The sequence below is a fragment of the Battus philenor genome, unplaced genomic scaffold (assembly GCF_028537555.1).
Source record: "Battus philenor isolate CCGP_79_NKW_IND1 unplaced genomic scaffold, ilBatPhil1.0.hap1 SCAF_23, whole genome shotgun sequence".
NCBI classification, from domain to species: Eukaryota; Metazoa; Arthropoda; class Insecta; order Lepidoptera; family Papilionidae; genus Battus; species Battus philenor.
The window spans coordinates 1,033,881-1,060,909 of record NW_027181686.1 but is presented as its reverse complement, the minus strand read 5'-3'; the positions used below and the strand labels follow the sequence as shown (position 1 = coordinate 1,060,909).

General features: G+C 33.8%; 1 protein-coding gene across 2 annotated transcripts in view; it reads left to right on the top strand.

Moving 5' to 3' along the window:
- The window catches only part of ct (homeobox protein, cut), a 236,168-nt gene that overhangs the window by 31,244 nt on the left and 177,895 nt on the right, over positions 1-27,029 (top strand). The gene's annotated exons all lie outside the window — the stretch shown is intronic.

The window sequence follows — 27,029 nt, the reverse complement described above, 5'->3', positions numbered from 1 at the left end:
AACTGAATAGTAATCATCCAGGTAATGGTTACCAACGAACTGTAGGTAGTTTGACAAAGATACGTTAGTTACAGAGCGGAAGTGGCTAAATATTGGTCCTTTTCTTACATACGTTAGTTAACACGTTCACTGCGGCTTGAGGCCGATTCAGCCTCATGGTAGACTTTGCACTGGTGCGGCGCGTAAAACTCGTGTTTTCTCTCTAGTGCGGCGGCTGTTTACACTCAACCGTATGAGATATGACAAAAACAAATATAGCTTTCTTTATGTCTGCGAAGCATTGACTTAATATTGTAAAAAAAAATTATTGAAACATGAGGCAGAAAAGGCCTCAACCGCACTACTAGGAAGTTCAGCTTGAGGCTGATTCGACCTCAGCCGCACCAGCTGAAAGTTCTTCAAAATTGGGCCCGCAGTGAACGTGTTAATAGAGATCAAAATTGACATTGAAGAAACTGCATTATTACAATAATAAAACTGCTATAATATAAATTGAAAAATCATTTATTTTTAACTCATTATTATTCACTTAGGATTACTTAGTGACCACTTCATTTAACTTTAAAGTTTGTTCATCTATTTACAATCTCCCGGTATAAAGTTTCTTTTTATTGTAATGCGATAGTCCTATGACTTCTGTAGTACAAAATTCTTCATCATTCTAATAGGAATGGTCATGGTATTGCTCCGGTTGGTTCTTTGGTCACTGCTCTAGAAATGCGTCGCCTTGTACCTCTGTTTTTGAAGAAGTAAAGGCGTTAAATTATTTTTTAGTGGCAGTTTTATTAGATCTGTCTATTTTGTTGTATAGTGTCGACAAGATCGCTTACCTTCCACCACCAAACAACTTGAGTCGTTGTTGAGTATTCTTTTTGCACGTGTCTCTCTTTTACATTGACTAAGAAAGGAACTAATATGTACCTACTTCCGCTATGCAGCAGTAGTCGTGCAATGAAGTGCACCGCACCCCCTGATAAATGCGCGTGCGGCAAACAATGCGAAACACAACTACCACCGTTAATATACTCTACACGTGTTTCAACTCTCCACGGGGCATCCTCAGGAGATGTTAGATCGACCAGTGCTAAACATTGACTCGGTGTTTCATTGGGCTGGCGGGCGGTACACTTTATTGCACGACTACTGCTGCATAGCGGAAGTAGATATATATTAGTCCCTTTCTTAGTTAGGAAGGACTTCCGCGAGGTAACGCCTGATTCTATTAGACTTTTATATTGAGTTCATTTGGTGCACCATCCATGAGGATTCTGAGTGTTTGTCTCTAGCACCACATTTTCAAGACGCCTATTTGCGTACAGATATTAAATAATAATTATTTTAAACTAGTAAAATGTAGAGGTCTGATCCAAGGCCTTTGCAGACCCCATGTGTCACATCATAAAAGAGGTTTTCAGCTAGGCGCCCTCTGCGACCTGCCACTTGAACCCTGCGAGTATAGTTAACAAAAAAATAATATGTAGTATTCTAAATTTTGAATTCGCTATTTTTACTACATCGCCTTCAATGCTTTCACATCTATTTCATATCATCATTTAAAAATTTGCACATATTCTGTACAAATTTATTTCTATTTCTTTCGTTGATTGTGTCGCTTTGTTGAAACAATAGACGTATGGAATCTAATAAAAAATATATGATATTTATGTATGTATACACCATAGATAGTAAATTTATTATCTTATAAATATAATATGATTTCTTATCTATATTATTATATATAAATACCTATCACAGATTAAACAAAGAACTACAAACTTAACCTTTATACAAAGTTATCAGAGATAAACGCAACGATGCGATAATTAAATTCAACCTTGAAAATTTCAATAGACTCCATTAGAATGATTCTAGAAGGTTCTCGGCGTTTCGCAACTTATATCTAAGCGCATTAGATATGGATCAGTATTTATAATAATTGCATCTGTACTATCGGGTGTTGAACAATGCTTCCAATGTAAGCTTAAAACGTATTGTCTGTGGTCGATGCGTTGTGATTTGATTTATCAATCAGGTTCTTCTAGAAACTGCCATTGAAAATTTTTAAAAATCACTAATTGTATATCTTTATCTTTCGTACTTTCAAAGCAACAAAAACTTATCTTTTAAGTTCGTTGGTAGTCTCAATGTAGCCTTACGTCGCTCAAACTTGGATAGTAAAGAATAAAGAACGAAAAATATTTGCATTCAACACGACAGATGGACGGATCTAGCGAAAGCTATGGTTATTGCTAGATAAAAATAATCCCAATTTCTAATACGACCTGTTACAAGCCTTATTTTTCTCGCAGGCAATCCTACATGAGCCTGATTCCTACCAACTAAAACCCCACGGTCTTCTTGAAAGCCTTTTAGTAAAACTACGGGAACGCTTTCGTATACTACCGTAGTTTCTACGGCGGTGGTCTAGTGCCTCAACTCCTCAACTTAGACTATGTTAAAGTTGGATAACACCCTCCGACTTCCAGGTCTCTGACTACGGATGGGGAGTTCAGATGTTCTTTCTCTCTCTCTCTCTCTCTCTCCGCAGCCTCCTTCTGCAATATCACTTTTTCGCAGAAGGTTTTACCAGAGTTCCATGATTGGCTCATCCGTACCACCTTAACAAAGCCTGGTAACGATAGATCATTCCCCACAGTGTCGGTGAGTTCTAAGCGCAGCTCGTTACAAGCTATACACTCCATATCCTTTTCATTACTGCAGGTACTTATCAAATAATCCAACCTTTTACAAGCCTTCATCTAGTAAGTAGTGTGATCATCACCTAGGCGTCAAATTACAAGTAACATAGGCCTCCTAAGTAAGAAAAGGACCAATATTTAGCCATTTCCGCACATGCAGTGGTAATCGTGCAATAAAGTGCACCGTCCGCCAGCCCGCTGATAAATGCGTATGCGGCAAACAATGCGAATCACACAACCGCCACCGCTAAATCATCAGGAGCAGGGCATCTTCAAGAGTTATGTTACACCGATTAGTGCCAAACACAGAGTGAACTACTGACACTAATCGGTGGTGCACTTTATTGCACGACTACCACTGCATGTGCGGAAGTGGCTAAATATTGGTCCTTTTCTTACTTAGGATGGACTTCCGCGAGGTAACGCCTGATTCCATTAAATACATAGGCCTCCCTCAAAGAACATCATGATGATGGGTCTTTCGTAGCATCCAACAATTACCCGCATCTTTTACTATGTCATCTTTTAATACCCCCACTGGCATACCAGTAACGTTCACATGTAATATTGCAATGTAATTTAAATAATGCATTTAAGGGTTACAAATAAATTGTCCGTCCGGGGAGCACGGGAGGCGATGCGGCGTATAGATACGCCACATTTGAATGCTCCGCCTGATAGCATTGTGGACTGGACCTTATATTGATTAAAAAACATATTTGCATTGAAAATTTACATACGCCGTGCCTCGGGTACGACTTATCGATTCGCGAACGCAAGGCCGCGGCTTCACGATGCTAGCCGCGAGGAACATTCTAGAATTTCTCCGTAAATGATTAATAACCTATTAGATTGTATTCTGTTGACGACACGTGATCCAACTTCATATTGTTTGATTATTTCGTCCCCAGACGTATTGCACACGTCATCGACAATGGTTTATACTTTTAACTTTATTCCCTTGACGGTTATATTCAAATTTAAATATCGAAATTTCCTTATTCCATATATGAATTGCACGTTCAGCTGCCTCGAGGTAAGTCCAATCTGACCTAAATTGGCTACCGATGACAATTCAATGAGAGATTTTAAACACTGGTTACTTCATCGATAATTAAAACATCATTAACACAATTAGTTGAAGTACAAGATTAATAAGTGGTTGCCATGCGGTAGAGGATAGAGACTAGCGAACATAGATGGTGGATTCGATTCCCGGATTACAATGTTAAATATTTTACACTTTGTGGATTAATTATATAGGATTGTCACTGCTCTGAGTGTCAAGCGTGGTGATTATGATATATCCTCTTAAGATTTACGTCTGTAAGCTAAAACGACGCCTTTTATTACCGATAGGGGACGAAAGGTTGTCAAGTGGCGAACAAGAATCGACAGGTATGGTTTGGTTTTTTTTTTTCATCTAATACAGTCTGGTTAGTCCTCCCACTAACTGGAATGACGTCATGAGTGAGGTCGTAGGTAGTTGCCGGATGCTGGGAGCGCAAGACCTGATCTGGTGTAGGCCTATGACATACAGTAGGCATGTATAGGCAGACATAAATAAAGCCAAAGCAGTAATATGAAATGTTTTATCTTCCTGTACCTTAATATATGTTAAAGAGTTATATAAATAAAATTCACCATTAAAAATGAATACAAAAGGAGTTTTAGTAGGAGTAGGAAGTTATCACGAAATGTTTTCAGCGGCTGTAGAAGAGATATCATTATTTTTTTTTTAAATTCCTATCCTGATAAAACCTTTGAAATTAAAAAAGTAAATATAGAAACAAATTCCCTTTGTGTAAATATAAAAAATTTATATTCCGAACATCCGGTCAGTAGGACATCAAAGATGGCGCATCGGATCTTGTCGTATCAATTTCGATATCAATAAACGAGCTATTAGCCTCCCGTCCCAGCGGTGGGCGGCGTTTAAGGCAACATTAAAACGAAACTGGCTCCACTATGCATAATAAAAGTAACAATTAGCGGCTATAAAAAGGGTCGGCAGAGACCTAATGCGGCGTCTGAATCGATCACTTTACGGTTTATTATCAATAATTGTGTTTGTTTGGTGCGTCTGCTAATTATTGTAGATCTTCATGGAGGTCGGGTATAGGTATGGATTTTATAACTCGAACCTGCAACTTAAAAACTTGACTCTACAATATGCTACCAACGTGTTGTAAGTTATTTTGGTCACATACGACCAGGTAATTTCTAACTACTGGTTGTAAAAAAAACTAGATGATAAAAAACCACGTGGACGATCACCTGTTAGTGTTATCAAGTCTACATTGTGATTGTAAATAGGTAATAAAGGCATAAAGCTTTTGCTGATGAAAGAGCTACACTTTCACACATAGTTTTCAATTTTAAACAGACAAATAAATATGTTAATGAAGCAAAAATAATTATTTTTTAAATCATACAACGTTCAAATTGAACGGCATTCGAATTGATCGCATAACAATTAACATCTAAAGGTCCCTAAAATCGCGGGTCCGAACTTAATCCATGGAGGTATCGCCCCCGATTAACCTGCGCGGGTCCCGGAATGCGATCGGTTCTCACGGCCTTGGCGACTAGGGAATTTGTCCGAAACTTTTTAGTCGCAAAAAGATCGCATGCTTTCCCATGACTTGCGGATAGTCGCATGGCCACACTACGAAGAAAGTCGCTATTAAAATTGTCTCAACTTTTTATTTTAATTGTTAATGTTTTAAGGTTTTTATAATAGGCTTTTGCGAGTGATTATTCCAGCGATTGAACCTCACATGTTTGATACCAGCAATACGGTCTTATATAATTCATATCAACAAGTTTCCAGAGGATATGCAGCAGCGATCTCTGCATACCATAATACCACACTGCGATCATCAACTTATCAAGTGTTGGAATTATGGTATAACCTCTCATAGATATAACAAATATTACAATTCTGTCCAACAGTTCAAGTCTAAATTGTGGCAAATTTGTTGGAAAAATCGCCTATTTTTTTTAAATGACAAAAACTCGACTGATATCGTTCCACAACCACCGTATTCGCCTGATTTTGGGTTCGTGCGACTTCTTTCTATTCAGCAAACTCAAAAGACCAACACAAGGATCGTTTTGAAACGATTGAGGAGGTGAAAACCTAATGGAAGGTCTTGAAGGCTATACCGGAAGAAGACTGTTTTGAATGTTAACCGGAAAAAGCGTTGGCAAAAGTGACATATATCTAATGATAACTTTGAAGGTGATGAAATTAAATTGGAAGAATAAATAAAAAAATTGCATTTTATATACGAATTCACATTAATTTTTGATCACAGTATTAGATTTAGAACTAGTTAGAATCAGACTGTATCCAGGATTTTCATTTTCTGCATCGATCTCTGCGATGTGAATCTAATTTTTACGAAAACTTTATCTAAAATCAGATTGTGATCTCTTGAGTAACTTAGAATAAATTATTACCTTAGGCAAGCCTGGACTGACCAAGAAATTTTTAATGGTCCCCATTTTGGAGGCCTCTGTTACTTTACCTGCCTTGGGTATAGAATCTTCACAGACCTTCATTATTTATTTTCCTTCCATCTTCATAACATCACTTTCTTCATATCTCACCTCACTTTTGTCGCCTTCCCTCAACGAATTTTACAGGTATTACAAATACTGTATTATTTTATTTTTGTCGTCTTACTTTCGTACACATTTTGCATTTATTTTAAATGTTACTTTTTTATTTACTTAAGATTCTTAGTGCTTCATCACAGCTATGTACAGATTTAATAGTCTATCACAGTTCATTTCTTAACTTGTTTGTTCGTCTTTGTACACTCTCCTATGACCTTCTTGAAATACTTCTGATTGAGAAGTTACGGATGTAATCTGAGTGTGGTCTTCCAGAAACCAATAAAGCGATGGCAAGATCTTTCTTTACCAGATCCAAGGCACCGTAATTAACGTCTTAGTTAACAAAAACTAACCGCCCGACCGCAGACCGACTGGCCGGTCGGACGCAAATCGAAAAAATCCTTAACCTGTATTTAAAAATCGATTGCGACCAAAAAATTGTCACTGACAAATGATTCCAACGTCTCGCGGTTCAAATTACGAATTCAAATCTTCGAATCACGAACAAAAACCGCCATTAACGGTCGACGTTAGCTTTTTTCGGGGCTGTCGATTTTTCGGGGCAACATCGAGTTGTGTGTGTGTGTCTGTTTTTTTTTTGCATCGGCTAATCGATGCATCGGCACCGCTAATTCGATTCGCGCCCCGCCCACCGGCCTATAAGTGGGCGGCTACTATCGATCTATCTGAATCATTATCAACGCACACGCAAAAACTTAACTTATTAATTTTTTAGCTGCAATACGTATGTTCAATTTACACTGCGGCGTCTCTACCTCATTTCCGACAACAAGTTGTTTGCTATATTTTCATTATCATTCATATTGACCACTTGCTTGCGAGAGAATCTCATGGGATATCAATTTGATACAATTTAGTATCGAATTGATCTCCCTGTGACATACTTCAAGTTCAAATAAACTAACGAACTTTCCAAATGATTCTCAAATCAGTTCACTGCAAATTTAGTCAGATAATTTTATGAAACTTTCCCATACATACATATTTATTCGCATTAATATCAACGAAAGATATAGCAGATGTCAATTTGATAGTAACTAGTATCAAATTGAGCTCTCCTATAATAACATCATTAAAGTTAAATCCACGATGGTTCCTAACGCTTATTTATTTAAGAAAAGCCCATAATAAACTCTACACCAATATTTCCCAACGTGATGCCCTCGCCTTACAGTAGAACAAGGTCAGAGAGCAATAGAGAAGGATATGCTTTGCTTCGAGATAAGATCAGAAATGAGAACCGCAGAAAAACCAGGGTCATCGATCTAGCTCGATGAATTTCTCGTCTGAAATGGCAGTTAAGCGAAGCACAGGGGGGTAGAGCGACAATATAATTAAGGTTGCGGGAGACTAGATGCGAGCAGCGCTGGACCGGTCATAGTGGCAAGCCTATGCCTAGGGTGTCCATCGGCTGATCAGAAAGAAAGAAAAAGAATCATTCAATTTAAAGATACGAGTGTTTCTAACACAGCTGTATTTAAGAAGAATCTATAACAGACTCAAACGCTTTAAAAGAAGTTCTTTACACTGTCTATAACTCTATCTCTCTTTGTCTATAGCTCAAAGGTTATGTGAAGATCACAAGTTGGCAGCGTTGGACGCTTCCAAAGGATGGGAACTCTATGAGGTTGGCCTATATCTATGTCTGCGTTGTAGATTGAATTCCCGGCAAGTCAATAATTTGAATTATATATCACCTGCATCCTATCTCAAGGAAATACAGGAACCAAAAGTATACTTACAAATAGAGAAAATTGTAAAGTAGTAGTGCAGGAGAAATAGAGGCAAAGAGGTGTGATGTAAAAGGTAAAGGAATAGAAAGAAAAGATAAAGTAACAAGAAGAGATCAAATAAAAAGTGTCACCCAAAAATATATCTACTATACTGTTACATTTACATAAAAGATACAATACCATAGATTGTATATAAAAAGAAAAAAACATATTTATTTTGAGTAATCACAGATAATTTTCTAAGTCACAGATAATAAAGCGTGAGCTGACTGCAAATGCGTCTCGATAATTTAATAATACAGATTATACAAGTGAACAAAAAAAAATAGAAAAAAAAAGAATCGATTGCAGCTGATGACGGCAACGCCGCGGTACAGTCAAATCATCAAGCGCTGATGGTTTTTTAATGATATTTTTCACAATCGGTCTGATCATTGATGGTTATTAGGTACAACCGCCTCGAGACACGAACCTTGCCGGCGACTGTACAGCTCTAGCAACAATTAGACGATTATCAATTCTAAAACACACAAAATAAAGTATAAAATCGTATAACGTAATTACAATCAAGGAAAACTACTAATACATTCTATTATCTTACTTGCATCGTTCATTAAGCGTAGTGTACTTTCGCCAGCCATCTTTGTTTACATTTGCAATAAAATATAAATTATTAATATATCTTTTCCAATATAAAACGTAATTCAAATTTATCAAAACCAAAAACATTTATTTGTATACATACGACTATTTATTTCATTCAAACCACATTTTACATTGCAATATGTAATATATAAAAATTATTGATAGTTTTACATCGATATTTGTCATATATCATGTTTACGTACATTAAAATATAAATTACAAATATCTAGATGTATATAATACTGTAAATTCAAGAAATACAATATTTTTAATGTGTGCATGTTTAATAATGTGTTAAGAAATAGGTTATCTGTCAAATAGTTTGGCGTTAAAACAAATTTGGCGGGAACGGTGTTCCAACGAGACCGAGGCGCGAAGTTAGGCAATTAGCATAATCTTAGCCACTTTGGAAGCTAAAGCGCCCAATCGCGTGCCTCACCGCGCCTCTTTGTTTGTAAACACTCGTAAATGGACCCACTTCGAGGCAAAGGTATTATAGTTATGGAGCCTTTAAAAATTAAGTTGCCAGTATTGTCGTTTAAAAGCTTCAAAGGAGTGAGTGTATAGGTTTGTAAACACTATTCAAATATCAAAGATTTCAGATAACTAAATGATAGTATAGTAAAAATATTTTTTTTTTTCAAAATTAGATTTGCTGTGTATTAAAAAAAATTATCTGTCCCTGCAGACATTGTTCTGCCAAAGGTTATTGGCCTGTCGGAATCCAAATGAAAAAATAAATAAAAATGTGGACAGTTTTGACATATAGATAACATATTTTTCTTGTATTATCGAATATATATATATATATATATATATATATATATATATATATATATGAATTTCACTTCTCTTGGTCACGCCATAGCTTGAGAATAACTATATATATTTCAAAAAATTTGATAACCACAAGATTTTGAGCTATAGGTTATTCTATTATATCCATCTATTCTATAAACGCCCAGAAAGTCAACTTAATATAGAAAAAAAAATTGACTCTCATTGACAGACGTCAAGTTTTTTTTTTAACGAGAAAAGTAAAAGTACGAAAGTACATACAGCCAATATGGACGTTAATTTTACTTTATTCGTTACGCAAACGTTTCACTAGAGCGGCTCTAGCATATCACGCGATGTATCGATACATCGAATAACTATGATTAATCGGACAACAATATGGTAGTTATATTTCTTGTAATTTTTAACATAAGCTATTTAACGATACCAATTTAGTTTTTTTATATGCTAACTTTTTTAATTGATTTCATGAATACAACGTAACGGTTTTAATTACATTATTATCAATTACTGTATATTCGGATTTATCATGTAAGCCGATCCAAAGATCTCGCCACGATGACAGGTCACACTGTGTCTTCGTTCCTCCTAGTGGGGGTAGCGGCTTGTGGTCCATACTGATGTTAAGCTGTTTTTGCCTAAGAAAACTATAGAGACGACTTCCGTATGTTGCCGTTAAATAAAGTAACTAAAACTACTGATATTGATTTATATTACTATTCAGTTAGGATGTGGCGAATACGACAACCGCCGCACATACTGGCGCACAACCTGGTGATGAGGAAATGATAAAACAGATTAAGAGACTTACATGCAAAAACGTGAGCGAAAAAATTCGGAAATACAGAAACATAGGCACGGTCGCCAATGTCCTAATAATATTAAAATAATCTATATACTTTGGACAATTTACAAGAATCCTAGAAAAAAACCAACTTGGTAGATTAAACTCCTTTATAAAGATATCATTCAACTTAAAACTAGGAGCGTTCGAAACTCGCTATCATCACAAAAGAGCTCACAACAAACTCGGTTTTTTTAGTGATTGTTTAATTCTTATATTTGCGCGTGAATTGTCAAACAGGAAAATTTCAAATTTAACTGTCAAAAGCGCAAATTATGAATAGTTTGTATGCAATCTTATTTCAAATATATAAACAAGTATGAGTAAACTCATAAATAAGATGATTTGTACAAAGAATTTCCGCGGGTTAAATTTGAAATCTATGAGGACAATTATGTCCAGTAATGGACATTTTTCGTCGAAAAATTTGGTGAAAATGATGGCTAATTATCGATGATTATATTCAATAAGAAATTATAATAGCGAATGAAATAAACGATAAAAGAAACTTATAAGAATAATGGAGAATTTACAACAGCCGCAAAGAAATGCGCGGCCGAATGCATCGAGACAGAATCGATTAATTATCGATCGATGGACGATGCATCGCGAGCGGGTACAAATGGCCGCCGCGAGTCGAGATTTATGACCGCATTACCGCGAGCGACATTAAAACCGATGTCACACGAACTCGAAAGGTTAATTGGTAACATCTTTGCACCGAAAATAGCCAACGCGTATTTTAAAAAGGTAAACTTTAGAACGTATATTCGATCTTTGCCTTAATTTATATTGACAACGGTTTTGGCGGGAAAATACTTTTTTTATTTCATTCACTTGGACTTATTACAGTTCGATCTTTGCCTATTAATCAACAAACATAATTATATCAACAGTTTTGACAGTTTTTTTTTTTAATTTCACTCACTATAACATAAAGACGGCTTAATCGTTGCCTTATGATAATAACTGTTTAAGCGGGAAAAACTTTTTTATTTCCAGTGTATTGGACTCATCGACGTTCGATCTTTAGCTTTATCTGGAATTTTCGTAATGACAACAAGTTTTGGTTGAAAAATCTTTTTTTACTTTCAGTCACTATAATTAACAGACAGTTTAGTCATGGCCATAATATATTACTTTTGTATATACATTAAATATTAACAACTATTTGCGCGGGAAAAAAAAACTTTTTTTGTTTGAAATGACATGGACTCACCGACGACGGATTTTTGCCTTTATCTGTTATTTTCGCAATGACAGTTGTTTTGGCGGAATTTTTTTTAATTTTTATTTTTATAGATTTCGAACTAGAGAAATCGAGCCAATATTGTGCTTATGTCTTACGACGTCATCGTCTTTTGGTGTCTGCAAACTTGTATTTTTATCGCTTTGGACATCCTCTAGGAAATATTCTTTTCTTTCGCTCGGAATAAAAGTAGAAATATAAAACTACTGTTAGTTATTTTTTTTTAATTTACATTGTTAATCATATTTCTGTAAGACACGGTCTAAGATCGGCGTCTATACGTGTGCCAAGTCGGTGAGTGTCAATGTAACCCGATTTCATAAATCGGCACATACAGTATGTTTCGTTATAGGTGTAAAAGTTTTAAAGCAGTAAATGTATAGATAATGGCAAAAATCCATAATTATAACAGTTCTATAGGATGGCTAAATTTGATTCCAATTTCAAATTACCATCTTCTGGAATACTTTTCTAGAATTATATAGTATTATTGAAACTATTTTTATACAAATATATATTGAAGTGGTCGCTTTGAAATACGTTACATTATTTTTTTTTCTATAATGCGATAGGATAATGTTATCTGGCAGTAAATCTGCAGAGAAAGTAAACAATAATTTATTTCAATATATAGTAATACGAATTTTCAAAATCATTTTTCTTTCGACATTATGATTAATTTATCATTTCTGAAACCATTGATTTTTTAAATAGAGGGTGTTCAATATTTTATTCAAAAGTAACAGTTTAACACAGAGGATGGGCAGCAGCACCCTTTATGTACCATAATACCACACTGCGATCACCAACCCGCCTAACGTGGTGACCCACCCATAGATATCTTTGGTTAGGTCTCTGCCCCACAGTGGGCAACAACTACGACGAGCATAATTGACAGATTCATACTCTGGCTTCAAGAATTGTTTCTCTGAAATGGCAGTGGGCGACCACAAGCTGCAGCGTGGGTAGGCGGTCCACTAGGAAGACTGATGAACTACTCAAGGTCATGAGAGTCCCTGAACACGTGCAGCGTGGCGATCTGGCGTCAATCAGCTGATATGAGTTATATATTCAACCTATTTAAGCCTTTACATCTATAATCACCCTGTATATATATTTGTTCTTCTCACATTGTCTTAAAAATATCCGTGATAAATTATCCAATACGATAGCAAAAGTATTATCGTTTATTTTAATCAGATGTTACGTGTTTCGACATTCCTGGAAAAGTTTTAAAACAATAAGCGGTCGATGTTTTATTGAAATAGAAATAAAATATATATTTATCATGTCAACGTTTTATATTCCCGCGCTTTTTAATGCACAGACTATATCAAAGATAGTCTATTTATGAATTAATCTAGATTAGGCTGTTGGCACACCGTGATCTTAATTATATTTTTTAAAATTACTTTTAAAATTTAATCGTAACTTTTTGTTCCTTTTTTATTAGGTATTGTATTTTATGTACATAATAAATATATTAAAATTCATTAATGACAACTGTCATCTGTCACATTGACATAGATTAAATATAAAAGTATGTATAATTTTTTTTAATAATCTATAGTGTAAGTACAGTATTAGTAAGAAATGCTATAATTTCTTCATACAGGATGATTGTTTATTGATGTAAAAGTTAAAAAAGTAAGTAAATTACGTAATGATAATATAAGAAATCTTTTTTTAATTTCATTTTGTATATTGAAACTATTTATTTTTTACTATATGTCCCTGCAGATTTTATACTGCCAGAAATTACTGGCCTGTAGCATTTTGGTAGAAAAAAAAATAATATAACATATTTCATAGTGGTCACTTTATATAGGTTACGAATATCATCGCTGATAAATGAGAGACATATTTAAGGCTTTTACAAATATCACTTGTATAACTGTAAGCAATTAGATTGCCTAGCTGATGAGGAAAGATTTTCAAAGTGTAGTCGACTGATTTAGGTAATGTCTCTGGTACAAATCCTCGGCTCTCAACTGTCAAAAGCATCGAGAACGGAATTAAGATGTCCTTTCGTGTCCGAACGAAAGGATCTGAAGGTAGATAATCCTTTCGCAGGAGGGAAATTCGATGCCTCAAATAATCACCTCAGACATCTCGAAGTGAAACATTAAAACATTTGAATGTAGTTTAATTAAACCTTCATACCTTTTAAAATGATGAGGGTGGACAGTGTTATAATTTATAACTAAAAATAAACATTCTTATGTTTTCATAAAGTAAGTAAGCAATATAGCTGAGCAGATAAGCGAGTTAAAATAGAAGCCTTAAGGTTCTAGAGTGGAAACCACAAACCGGCAGCATAGAATATTCAATAAAAAATGGACACCCGAAATTTTTAAAGGCCACGGAAGACGTTGAATACTTGAAGCTTCCATCCGGTCATATTGAACCACTCTCGGTTTGCAGAGAGAATAGAGGAGAAGAACATCGCCTCGCTGTAGAGTATAAAGCAGTGACGCCAGACCCTTTTAAAGTTTTGAAAAAAAAAGTTAAAAGGAAAACAATAAATAGCAAAAATTAAAAAAGAACTAGAATAATGAAAATAAATAACAGTGATAAAATTGCTGTAATATTAGAAATTTAGATTTTATATGACATAGATAACAAAAAAAAAATTAAACGTAAAAATTGTAGGACTCTGTAGGGAAGGCGAAGGAAGTGAAGTGAAATGAAAAATTACAATTTAAATAAGGAATGAAAAATCTCCACCCTTATTGGAAAACCTTTGATAAGCCTTTGGAAGGCCTGGCAGTGAACGTCCTATGTCTTAAATGATGAAATATATAATAGCTGTCAATAAAAATATGTAACAATTGAACCACAGAGTACATATTTTAAAACTTTTTATTTTCTTAAACACAAAGGTTATATAAACTCGCTTGTAATTTTTAATTTTACAACGTTTATATATCTTTATAATGCAAGAATTATAACATATATTACTCCTATTAGTAAAATATAAGGTTAGAATTATTAATGAAACGTGGGCAATGTATGTCTGTGTGTTTACGGCTGTATAGTGTCCGGACAACGCCGGCTGAGGTCGCCAGTGCGAGCCGTAACACCGGACAGTTTCGTAACAACAATCATTAACTGACAAACGTCGTAAAATGGCGGCGAAATGGAACGCATTCTCCCGCGTTTATATTTAAAACCCGTATCCGAACGTGCGACATATATTTAAAGTTCGAACGACACTTAAAACTAATCGCCGCTTTCGATCCCGTGCCGCGTTCGAAAGAGTTTTTCGGATACGCGCTCTAAATTCGGGATACGAAATGTTTTCCGATACACGAACGGCTGCTCTGTGTCGTCGATGGCTGTTGGGAAATCCGTTGGTGTTTTTTTAATTGTTCATTTTTACTTAAATAAAGCATTGGGAAACATTCAGCATTTATTACTATTGAAAACTAGTATATAACATAAAGACTATAATGTAGTTGTCAAATGACATTATATACTCTGTTATTTGCTAGGTTGCTATATGCTAATTTGCTATATGCTATGTGTTAATTTGCTATATTTAAATAACGAATAAAAATGTTATATTCTTACAATTACAATATTTTCATATGGGCATATTTAAACATATAGCATTTATTACTTTGACAGTTTAACATTTTTAAATTAATAACTGCTAATTGCTACAAATATAGCTTTGTCTTTTGAGATATAGGTATTTAATTAATAAAGCTTATAATTTTTCGCGGATATATTTCAATCTTTTGTTAATGATAAATTGATAAATAAAGTAAATGATTGTATTGAAGATTATAGAGGAGAGAAAGGGGTTATTATGGGATTTTCTTGTGAACTAGAAGATTAATAACAGAAGAAAATTGTATAATTGGCATTTAAAGAGGAATATATATTTTCTTATCAAGTTCTTCTAGATAGAATCAAAATTTCGTAACTGGGAGAAATACAAATAAAACTAGTAACAAAACTACATACAAATATATATTTAAATATACGTGATATCCTTTATAAAGCTTTTTTAAAGTAATGAAAATTAATTTAATTATTTTAATGTTTAACAGTATCTACGATTCGTGAATGTTTTTAATAACAATATAATTATTATTTAGTTTTATTAAATAATGCATCTGTTATTTTGAAGTCGTACACGAGTAGCTGAAACATCTTGGCGTTCTAGAGGTTTCAAACCTGATACATATCACAAGGAACAATGGTCTAACTATGGTAGCGTTCTCAAAAAACGCTGAAGCTAGAATTCGCAGTCTCATGTTTCGTTATTTCGTTAAATGCTATTTTAAAAATATTTCATTATACACTGCTTATTTTTGTTTCAAAACTAACTTAAAACACGAATTGAAATTCATGTTTAAATTCAACTAAACAAGGTGTCCCATAAATCAACGTCTAAAACTCTAGTCACAAAGTATTCAGTCGCTATTGCCATTAAAAAATAAATTTGTAATATGAGATCTGCGATATATATTCTATTGCTCTAAATACAAATCATAACTTTTTTTCGTTCTAAATGTAATAACCCTTTTGAAAACATACAAAATTTTAATATTTCATTAAAATAAAATTAATAAACATATATATATAGTTATATACATAAATCTAACCGCATGTGTAAAAAAATAAAGCATATTTTTTTCATATTTTAAAACATATTCGATTCCGAATTGACATTGATTTATGGGACACTTTGAACCCTTTTTTTATTTACATATATTGTTGATATTTGCGGACTGTACCCTTCAAACCTCGATAGGGATCATTCAAACAACTGACTCCGAGACATTCACGCTCTTACTGCAAAATTAATTTTGCAATGAAGAAATATCAATTCAAGATCCGTCGCCCCAGCACCAGAGCAATAAGATTCAATATTGTATGGCAGAAGATAGCTCGCATGCAAATCCAAAGTTTATATTTCTCAACAATGACATACGTATTGCTCTCTCCGTTCTGGAAAGCGTTTGAAATGTTTTTGAATTTATATTACAAGTCAAAATAACATTAATATCTTGTATAGAATAACGAAATTAGTCATTATATTTTATTAGAGCAAACTTCTTGGTTTGATCAGATAATGTTTCAGTCATTATTGTCTTCTTATTGTCAAAAACTAATATTTTTAATTATAAAAACATTAGTGCTAAATTTAAAATATAAGCTTTTGTAATACAAGAAATAAATTACGTAATTACACATAAAACACACACAAACTATACATAAGTAAAATAAAGTATAAAATAAACGTAAATTATTCTGATATAGCATATATGCTATTATTATTTTAAATTTAATAGCTTTTTAAGATTATTAGCTTATAACCAGCTAGGTTTTGAATATGTCCTGAGAGAGAAGCCTAGCGATAGAGGATTGGGACTTTCCTTTCTTTTTTCTTCTTAATTGGAGGTAATCCATAATTTTATGAACGTTGATCTGCTATAACTGTACAGTTGTGTGAAAAATTATCAAACATATTAGTATATATAAAAACATAGTTTACTGAACAATGAATGCAGACACATGCCATTAATTTGTGGATACTGTAGAAAGATGTGTCAATAATTGTTTTAAGTTTTATTTTTGTTTCTTAAAAATGTAAATAAGCTAGAAGGAAAAATCTAAAAATCGCAGATAGCTGAAGCTATTTCGACAATGACAGCGTGAAAACGAGACTAATTTATAATCTGTAATATCGCGCGGTCCGATGGCGTTCGATTTTCGAAATGCCGCGCGTTCGGAAATAACCCGCGACAGCTGAGCGACTATTTTTTTTTTTATTGCCTCCTGTGTTTATGGGCGCGCGGGTTTTTATAGATCTCTTTCTCCCTCTTATCTAATGAATGTCACTCCGTATTACTGATCGGACGCACTCCTCTATTTCTGATTGAGAGTGCTGGCAACTTATATTTAGTGTCTCTGTTTTACGACCGAAACATCGCTCCGTACAGACCAATTAAAATATTTTATATCACCCTTTATACAAAAGCCTGCACATTAGATGCATTATTTATTGTCTATAATGATATCTATGTGCGAAACATTAAAACTAAATTCATTTAAAACAGCTGTTATTGCATATTTAAATATAAATACACGTGTTATTATTGGTCGTGAATGTCCGTAGAAAAAACAAAGTCACTTAGGTCGAATTGCTCGCCTGTAAGGGCAAATCGCTAATGCATCCGATGGCTATTGGTGTCGAAAGGAAACAAAAATATAAATAATGTACCCTTTTACAGTGTGATCGATTATTAAACTGATAATAGAGACTTTATATAGAGCTTTTTGAAAAATTATGACATAAGGTCCCTAGACGTGGTCACTTATGATAGGCCTCATAAATATCAAGGTCATATCAGGCAGTAGAGATATGCTCGGAGTTTTGGTGCGAAATGTGATCCGAAGAAGAACTAAGGTTACAGACGTAACTCGAGAAATTGCGTGGCGTGGGCAAACTCACCACTAAGTGGACAGAAACTTAGTTAAGTTCGCGAAAAGGTTCTGGATGTAGCCAGGACGAGACCGGTCATCTTGGAGGTATTTGGGAAAGGCTTAAACCTTATAACGGGCGTCTATCAGCTGAAAAGAAAGAAAGAAAAAGGATAAGAAACATTTTTTCCTTTGGACATTATTCATTATAGATGTTGTAATATATATATATATATATATAAGTATATATACTAGCGTATTTTTTATCTAAAATCTTCTTCTTCTTCTTCTTCCTTCCCTATTCCCTTTATTTGGGGTCGGGTCTCCTTATCAATTTGCGCGAGGCCACTCTATCTTGGGTTGTCCCTGCATCAAGTTGAAGGGTTTCCAGCTCCTTTCTGATATTAGACCACCACGTAGCTTTTAGACGCCCTCTCCCTCTTGGGAATTCTGGGAGGCTTAAGGCTTTTTTATCTAAAATACAAAGATTAATTGATTTTGAATGTAAAATTATATGAATTGATAATAAATTTGAAGGAGGAAGCTATAATTGGATGCATAAGGTTCTGATTGGATCATTGAATTGATGATCGATAAAATAAGCTCTATCCTTTACTCCAAACTAGGTCACTTATCGGATCGTCGAAACCTGATCTTCCGATCGCGTTATTCATTTAAGTTCGGTTCTCTTTATTAATATAATATAAATAATGGTAAAGGGAACCAACGACTGGAGCACCGGAAACCGGCCGTCCCGACCGGTTGTTCAAAGTGTGAAAAGATCGATTCAGAGCGGGCTTCCCTTTTTTTTTTTCTTCAGCTCCTGTTTATTGACAAGTCGTGTGCGTGTGTTAGTTGTTTTTTTTTAATTATTTTTCTTAATTTACTTTTTTAATCGAACAATTCGCATTGTTTGAGATTTATACGTAAATGCGTTCGGAAATTAAATATTCCCGATTGGTAAATGATTTGAAGATTCTTCTTTTGTTTTGCATTTCATTTGTTCTAAATTACTCTTAAAAGGTCTTTCGGCAACTTTTAGCAATGTCGTCGACATGTGGCTCTGAGTCAAGAACATCAGACGAAGATAAGGTAACCGCTTAGTTCTAGAAGTTTCATTTAATGGAGCCCGTGAAAGGTTCTCGAGTATGCGGCGTGGATATGCCCTCAACTAGCTGAACTGACGATATATTAAAGTCACAGGAAGCAGCTGGATGTGAGCAGAGCATGACCATGCAGTGGGCGTCCATCAGCTGAAAATATGAAGAATAGTGCCCACGATCCGGCACACGCTATGAGGTCAAGATATACCTTAACATCATTGGAAGAGGGTCGATACAGGATGCTTCCATAACGCTGAATTCATAGCGAACATATTTTATTCTAATTTCGAAAAATGACAGTATTTTTTATCTATATTTTTCCTATTTAGAGCTAATAACTAAATGATCTTAAATTGCATTAATTCGACTTCGTTTCTTATAAAAGTCGAATTAATCGACTTTTAAAAGAAACTTTTTATACTATTTACTATTACGCTATTAATTAATTTTGATTTGGGTATTACATTTATTAATTTACAGAAAATAAACTAATCCTTCACCATTTAAAAAAATGCATCATTTATAACCAAACATCTTATATAATCTATCGACTATTTTTGCAAGGTGATTGCCGTTTTTAATCTGTATCAATGACGTCACAAAAGTAAAAAACGTAGTAATATTAAGTGACCGGGAAGTAATGTCTTTTCGACATATTTTACAGAAAAACGGATTGATTTGTTAACACTCCAGCATTGATTTTGTATACTAGATGGCAAAAGGTTGTTGATAACGAAGGTGAATATATTATTGATAAAAAAAAACTTAAGAAAGCGACATTACTTTCTGATACCGTAAATATTATGACATAAATTTTGCCGGGAATTTTCTAGATATAAGTAATAACGCGTAAAATAATATATTTATCATATTAAGCGTTACAAATTGGTATAAAGTTTAAGGATTATTAATACGATATCCGTGAATTATAATTTTATTGTTCGATGCTCACTTAATGAAGTAGAATTAGGCATGTCCGCCATCACATCACCGGATCGTAAAATGACAATAAAACTCTTTGGTATTTTGTATCGATCGTGGTCCACTGTAAACTATTTTATGCCGTTTTTATTGTTATTTATAGACGAATAAAAACCGTACTTTTAATGTCGACACGTTTAAGAACGCACTCTAGTGGAAGACGATTATATTTCCAATTTTAAAACTATTTTTTTTTGGAGCATAGTGCAAAGATTGCTTTAGACGAATTTAAAAAAAAATTAAGTCAAGAACACATTCTTAATTCAAATTCTTTAAGCAATTAAAATTTTACTAATGAATCCAGAATTTAGACCACGATACAAGAGTACATATACAGGATGATTAAAAATATATGTAAAAGCTACTTTAAAATTTTTACGCCTAATAATTCTGTATATATACCCGAAGTGAGATCACGTTACAGATTGAAAATAGATGTAAATTAAAATTTTTAATTTGCTCTCAAATATTAACTAATCATCCAGTATATTTAATCAAAGAGACACTACGTTACAAGAGGAATAACATAGTATTACAAATAAATATGGAGTTTTATTTATATATAAGCTACATATATACCTATATATACTAATCAACCTGTATATTTATGTCTTGTAATATATCTGTTATCATATAAAATACTATTGGAAAGAAAATAAATATATTAAAATAGAAGCAACCAGCCCAATAGAGAATTATTTCATTGTATTGAATCGTAAGGCGTCAATAAAAAATTATGTACACGTAAAACGTTCAATTATTAAAAGCCTATAAAATAAAATTTACGTAATTAATTTAAAATTTTATCGCTTCGCCCGCATCGGGCATGAAATTGTATTATCCATTTGTTCGTAATGTATTTATTGATATAACACTTATTAAATATTGTTATCTTTTTTTTTCAGGTAATGAAAATCGACTATTTGGCGGGAAACGTATGTCACGATTTTTTTTTAAATTCATCACTAGATTTTATTCTGCCATTTACTCGATTAAACATAATCGATTATTTTTTAAATTTAATTGTAAATATACCGATTATTTAAAAAAATATATATTATGATATTTAAGATTTGTACATATATAACCACATGTTGAGTTTTTAAATACGTATAATTTTATTTATCTATACAAATAAATAAAATTAAAGTTAACTATTTACATATGAATATATACCAAATTTACAAAGTTTTAAATTTTTGTCTATCTGTCTGTTTATTTCGGGTAATCTCTGAAATGGTTACTTTAATTTTAGAATAATTTTTTTAACGAAAGTAAAAACTAAATAAACTAAACATTTTTTGGTGAATTCCACGCGGATGCAGAGCATAGCTAATACGCTATATAGATACTAAATATTATAACTTGGTTACTTTTCTAGCCATTATTAGAAACCCTACTCTGAGACGGCTAGATTGATCTGTGATATGATCTTCGTCTCCTAGAGTACATTGTAATATGTGTTGTGCATGTCTTTCAAAAATAAAAATCTTTTTAAAGTCAGTATTTAAAAAACTTATGTTAATATGAACTTATTGCAAATAAATTACTTTTATTACTGTTCTATTCAACAAATATAATCTTATATTTCTTTTTTAACGAATGTCGACTGCATTTTTCAATTCCGATACTTTTACAATCTTAATAGACACGTAATTTGTAATTTTAGTAAAAGTAGCTCTGCTATATAACTATTAGCATTAAACGATAAATCGCATTCTCGCAATCTTGCTAAAAATAGCATATTTCTTATTAATTAAATTTTAACGTTTTTTTTTTTCGATTCAAAGACATAATTATAGTTTAAACACAAAACAGATTTTACAACGTAGATACGATAAAACAAACAACGATTGTTGAGATGTAAATAATTAAACGGGCGAAGTAAACCGGAGGTGTATTTCGAAACGTGAGGGTGGAAAAAGAAAAGAGAGACTGACAAATTTTTCACTCTCCGATTGAACGGAACAAAACGTGCCCGGGACGAAAATGATCCGGACCAGGGCCGGTCAAAATTAATTATTAATTTGTTGCCACCGTCTCCGGGGGACGTGTGCTTCGTTTAAGGCTTTTTTTTTTATTTCCCAATTTAATTTTTACGCCTCAATAACGGTCAAGGCAATTTCTATCAATGCCTGCCTTTAATGTACGAGAGTATTAATACAGCATGTTTCTAATTATTTCTCTTTTAACACAAAATCTCTTGTAGTTTGTCATAATAAAGATTAGTTATTTTTCTAGAGGTCATACAGAGAACAATGGAGAGTATGAAATCAGAAATGATGAGTTCCGCTGAAGAACTAAAGTCAGCGATGTTTCTAGAAGAATTGCCCGTCTTAGGTGGCAGTGTTCGGGGCAAAAGGCCGGCCGTTGGGGCCAAGAGACAGCATGGGTATGCTCCTACTAGGTAGACCGATGACATAGTAAAAGTTGCCAGAAGCCACTGGATGCGAACACCGAAAGATCGATCATGGTGATCTTTACGAAGATCTATGCCAACAAGAGATATCCAATTATGACTCATCACGATATCTCTGAAACCATGAAACTTAGAGACTTCATATTTAGTACAAATGTTCATTATTCTATGAAGAAATCAGCTAAGATCTTACAGTAATCGGCGATAAATATTGCACATCGACCTTTGGAGAGAGACAATCGACTAATTTCGGCTTCGTAGAGCACTATCTCTGTCCCACACTAACTAATATATATGACGTCTTATCAGTCGATGTTTTTCGTGCGACAGAGATAACGATTGTCTCTTTCTAAAGGTCGATGTGCAGTATTTATCGTTGGGTAATGTACAAAATTACAATCACATGGGATGGTGCGTGTGATTTAAAAAATGTTTATATTCAAACTATAGCTTCTATATGTATACAATTTAGCCAAACACTTTGATCTGACATTGTTTTGAAGTAAATATTTAAAAATAAATAATTTGATTTAGCATATTTACATACGATAGTGTAAAAGCTAAATAAAAATCGTTTTTTTTTTTTAAATAAAACATGTATTATTGTCTATAGCTATCTATTACGAGATTCTCCATATATTTGACGTTCGAAAAAATTGTCATTCGAAAGACGTGTCGAAAAGTTTCGAAGAATCAACAAGGTAGGAAGCGAAACGAATGTAAACCAAACTCGAACATTGCCTTTAAGAGACATCGACAACTTGATAATGGCATCACATGGGGGTAACCAACACTTTTTTATTGACACCATGTGTATATATCCACAGGATGTTCCTACCTTAAAATCAATTAAATTACTTATATTTTTCTTATAAGTAATACCACTTGATATTTATTTATTTCTTGTATGTCGTTGTTGAAGTTTATATTTTAAGTGTGATACAGCTGACAGCGTCATTAAATATGATTGAATGATACATTTAAATGCAAAAGTACTGCACTTTGTTTACTTAGTACTATCCCATACTTATTCTATATCGATGTAGATGTTACTGGCCCGAAGGCTTTTACAACTTCATCTGAGGTAAGTTAACGAAGTGGAAGGTTCCGTGAACTTAAAAATCCGCCCATAGACGCACACTAGGAGTAATAGTCAGCCTCCAAAGATATCTATGGGCATGCCTACTTATACCATAATGTTGTGGTATGAAGTGGTCATTGCTGCCCATCATCAGGTCAATATACTTACAGTGGCCTCACAATGTATTTTGTACAACGCACCCTGAAAAACTCTACCAAAGTTTCGACTGCAAATATTCTATTTCATTTTTAATAAATGCAATCAGATTTTCTTTTAATTACATTCCGTATAACATTATTGGAATACCATTTACAAAATTCAAAGCGCATATTAAAAGTAAATTGTCGAAAAAGGCTTATTATTCAATAAGTGAATATTTAAATGATAAGAATCCTTTGCAGTGACGTCGTCTGATTATTTTGATTTCATTTAGGCTATATCTAAGTGTATATATATAAATCTGTATTTTTCTTTGTTTAAAAATGTCTTGTTGTGGAGTTTCTTCTTGCTTCTTCTCCACAACTATAGCACCTTGCGAAGCAGAGTACAGTCAGTTTCAATGTTGAATTATTATTGTCTTCTGGAAATTTATTTGTGAGCAGTGGCAATCCTATATAATTAAAGCACGAATTTTGTTATCCCGGGAATTGAACCCGCGACCTATGTTCGCAAGTCTCAGTTCTCTTCTGCTGCGCTACTACTGTTCTAGTTCTCTGTTTACTCCAGAATATCTTTAGTGAGTAATGGTAATTCATTATTAATATATTATATCAATCTAGAATACGTGTAATATATTTACGTATTTTAGTAAATAAATAAACTATTAAATCAATGATACAAATATTTATTTTTTTATCGAAAAGTTTGAGCACCTGTGAACAGTGAAGAAATTGATACAATTAAACCTCCTTTGATTAAATTCCGTCAGTTTTGTTTAAAAGAGTATTTATTCAAAGTTCAACTCCGCGAGGTAGAAATAAAAAAAAAATTGACCGATAATTAAGAGGCAAGACAAAACGATTTCCGAACTCGGCTGTAACAAGTCGCCGAACAAGAAGAAAGGCAATCGCGGCCGCGCTCAACCCTCGCTACATCTCCCGATCTTGTTTACAAGCTGAAAAGAAAACTCGCGGACCCCTCCGAGGGTCCCGAGGACAGGTAAAGAGGTGCTTAAGATGTTTTATTTTCCCTCCCGCAAACGGATCACGTCCCATGTCTCTAAGTGAGCTATCTTAGCTTCCTTCCCGCCATCGATGCGATTTGCGCGCGAAAACTTTTGCGCGCCATATTGGTGTACGTTCTGAATTCGAATTCGTGTTTCAATTGAAATGTTTTATTTCGATATTTTTTTTCAATTTCCTTTTATATTTATACACTAGATGATCCCGCAAACGTTGTTTTGCAAAAAAAAATGATATTTTAATTTACAAATAAAAAATAAGGGTTGATCGTAGAGAAGTGGAAATTTATGGTTGTATATATTCTTGTATGCTGTATCATAATAAAATAAAAACAAAAAATTTCGTTAAAAAAATAAAAAATTTTTTTAAGTGTGAACAACCTTTATCACTTAGGGGTATAGAAAATAGATAGTAGCCGATTCTCAGACCTACTGAATACGCATATTAAATTTGGTAAAAATCAGTCAAGCCGTTTCAGAGGAGTTCAAGTTCAAACACCGTGACACGAGAATTTTATATATTAGATATGCAATGACGATTCGAATTTATTTAATATACAGGATAATTGTTCATTAGTGTAAAGACAATTTAAACGAATAAAATGTTACCATCTAAATACATTTTATATTAGGGTGACCGGAAAGTAATGTCGTTTCTGTCAACATATTTAAAAAAAAATCGATTGATTTACCGTTCCAGCATTGATTTGTATACTAGATGGCAAAAGGTTGTTGATAACGAAGGATAATATATTGTTGATTAGAAATAATAACTTGTTAAAAATGTAGTCGTGTGAATTTAACTTAAGAATGCGATATTACTTTCAGGTCAACCTAATATATCGTAATTATGTAAAGGCTTTGTATATTAAAGGCCTAAAAGGGTGTATATGTATTGCTCATTCGCTGTCAATTATTGCATGGTACATACTGTCCAAAAATCAATGGTATAAGAAATAATAAACAACGTAATAATGATATAGTAAGAAAAGATCTTTTCAAAATTCAGATTGCATTTATACTGCGAGAAATTATCATCTTTTCGCATTTTACTACTACTACTACTCCGCTGGCTCAGTGACCCAAAGTGGGTCTTGCCCTCCGATGCGAAAAACTTCCACTTTCCTCTATCTTGCGCCATCGTCTGCCATTGGTTGACATTCAATTCGCGCAAGTCTGCCTCAACGCGATCGATCCAGCGATACCTGGGTCTACCCACTGGTCTGCGACCCCTCGGTTTTTCCAGGTACGCTACTTGACGCTCCGATCCGATCCCATTCGCATTTTATAGAATTTTTTTAGCGTGACTTTATAGGGTGTTTGGGAGTAGGTGTAGAATCTAAAAAAAAAATATTTATTATTTCTTAATAGGGTATATTAGGAGCTATATGTGCATGTATGACATTTAAAGATACATCATCCTGTATATAAGTAGATATATCTGGCCGGACGGTCACTCGGCGCGCACGTGAGCGCCGAGGCAACCGGCGGCTTCAATTTACAACCATTATCAGATAATACATATCAATCCGTTCTGATTGCAAACCCAATCGTTAGCCAATTGAATTCGATTTAGCCGTTCTACTGCTGAACGGCAGAGGGGCAGCCGGTAAATGGCACACTGCATCCAACTACACAAAAATATCTACTCAAATAACCTAAAGTAAGTTCTTATTCCATTAAACCAGAGTTTCCCAAACTTTTTTGTGTCGTAAACCCCTTGCCTTGTTTTTCCGTGTTCGGTAGACCCCCTACTTACCTGATATTGATTTCCTGTAAATTTCTAACTGTAGTGAAGATTAGTGTTTAAAACTTAGAGTAAAAACACATGTTAATTTATACATTTATTAATTGAATTTAAATTAAAACTACTTAAAATAAAATTTTGCATCTGTTATGTAAAATATACGTAACATTAAATAAAATAGTTAATAGATTCAGGAAAGGAATAAACGTATTTATCCCACATTCGTATTTATAGAGTGACGAATTGAACAAGTCAGTGCAAGGTAGCGAAGCTCTGAGACTGCGACTCTCAGGTTTTTACAAGTTCAAAATGTATTGCGAATACCAACATCCTACAACTTACACAATTTTATATACATATATAAAATTTACATTTTCATTTCATGGACCCCCAAATTTTTTTCGCTGACGTAGACCCCTTGCAGGTTGTCATAGACCCCTAGGGGTCGATATAGACCACTTTGGGAA